Source organism: Artemia sp. Qi Xiang Cuo, chromosome 21 (genome assembly GCF_049724085.1).
Source record: "Artemia sp. Qi Xiang Cuo chromosome 21, ASM4972408v1, whole genome shotgun sequence".
NCBI lineage: Eukaryota > Metazoa > Arthropoda > Branchiopoda > Anostraca > Artemiidae > Artemia > Artemia sp. Qi Xiang Cuo.
The window spans coordinates 42870769-42872644 of NC_142814.1; the positions used below are offsets into that span (position 1 = coordinate 42870769).

General features: G+C 46.3%; 1 pseudogene; it reads left to right on the top strand.

Annotated features, from left to right (window-relative positions):
* The first annotated feature begins 259 nt into the window (after nt 1–259).
* LOC148939586 (large subunit ribosomal RNA) lies at nt 260–1319 on the top strand (annotated as a pseudogene).
* The last annotated feature ends 557 nt before the right edge of the window (nt 1320–1876 follow it).

Here is a 1876-nt window from a genome sequence, read left to right on the forward strand (position 1 = left end):
CATTCTGAATTAAAAATTTTCTTTGAGGTTTTTTGCAATATTTCAACGATTCCTTACATGGAATGCCAGCATGGATACTCTCTCTTCCTAGTTGTAGCTTAGGTTCTAGGACCAAGGTTGCGGCCAGGAGACATTTGATAACGCAAAAATAGCCAAATGCCTCGTCATCTAATTAGTGACGCGCACGAATGGATTAACGAGATTCCCACTGTCCCTATCCACTGTCTATCGAACCCACTGCCAGGGGAACGGGCCTGGTAACGTCTGCAGGGAAAGAAGACCCTGTTGAGCTTGAATCTAGTTCGGCATTGTGGATTGACATCAGAGGTGTAGCATAAGTGGGAGTTGGTAACGTCGGCAATGAAATACCACTACTTTAAGGGTCGCTTCACTTACTCAGTGAAGCAGAAGCACGACCCTTTGGGGACTTGTTTGTGGTGTCAATGGAGTCCAGCTGCGGTTGGAGTTCTCGATCCGTGCTGAGAACAGAGTCGGATGGGGAGTTTGACTGGGGCGGTACATCTGTCAAATGATAACGCAGGTGTCCTAAGGCCAACTCAGGGAGGACAGAAACCTCCCGTAGAGCAAAGGGGCAAATACTGGCTTAATCCCAACTTTCAGTACGAGTATGGACTGCGAAAACACGGCCTATCGATCCTTTTGGCTTTAAGAGTTTTAAGCAAGAGGTGTCAGAAAAGTTACCACAGAGACAACTGGTTTGTGGCGGCCAAGCGTTCATAGCGACGTCGCTTTTTGATCCTTCGATGTCGGCTCTTCCTATCATTGCGAAGCAGTATTAGCCCAGTGGATGATTGTTAACCCACCAAAACGGAACGTTAGCTGGGTTTATACCGTCGTGAGACAGGGTATTTTTACCCTACAGACGTTCAAAGCTGTTGCTATAGTAATCCTGCGAAGTACGAGAGGAACCGCAGGTTCGGACATTTGGTTTTTCACTTGGTCGAACGGCCAATGGTGCGAGGCTACGTCCTTGTGATTATACCTGAAAGCCTCTGTATGTAGAATATGTGCTGGAGTTCACAACGGTACCGAGCGGTCGGATTCACTGTTGGCTAAACTTAACCTGGTCCTTTAGCTTTTATCACTGGGTGCTAGTGATTCGGTGCCCCGGTTCGTTGGTTGCTTGCCCTCGGGAGACGGCAACAGGGCAGCTTCAACGTCGAATAAATCAAATATTCCATAAGGTCGAATGCCAAAATCACTTGTAGATGACTTGGGTCCCGGCCAAGGTGTTATGAACGGTAGAGCAGTAATTTACACTGCAAACTGCTGAGATTAAGCCTACGACCGGGAGATTTGTCTTGCCAGCGGGCAAGTCCCCCAAATTCACTTGAATGATTTTCAAGTGTTGGTCGTAAGGGAATTATTGTGTATCGAGAGTCAAATGGGTGGAGTATAAAGTACTCAAAAATGAGAGGGGGGTCATTCTAAACCCATATTATGGGTAGAGGAAATTAGGATGACTCGGCGAGAGTGTCAAGAAGACTCGTTGAATCTCTTGACACGGGCAGTGAACGGGAATAAAAACTATTCCGTTCTCTTTCACTATGTGTTTGCAAAGCCCAGGCAGTAATTTTGATCTTTTTTTGGCGTCTTATGCGGGTGCCGTTCGGGCACCCGCAATTTAAATTGAATCAGGCAAATTGTATCAAATGAAGTCTTTGGTTTTAGAGTCTAAGCGTGTTTTCCCTGTGTGCGCTTCGCGCACACAGGGAGAGTATTTTTCAAAGGCCTCGACCGAGTCCGTTGATTTTGAATTGAAGTTATCAAGTATTTTGGGCAATAGGTTGCATCAAGACTGGGCTGGGTAATTGTAGACAAAGAAAAGCCAAGACAGATAGTCCAAGTAATTGAG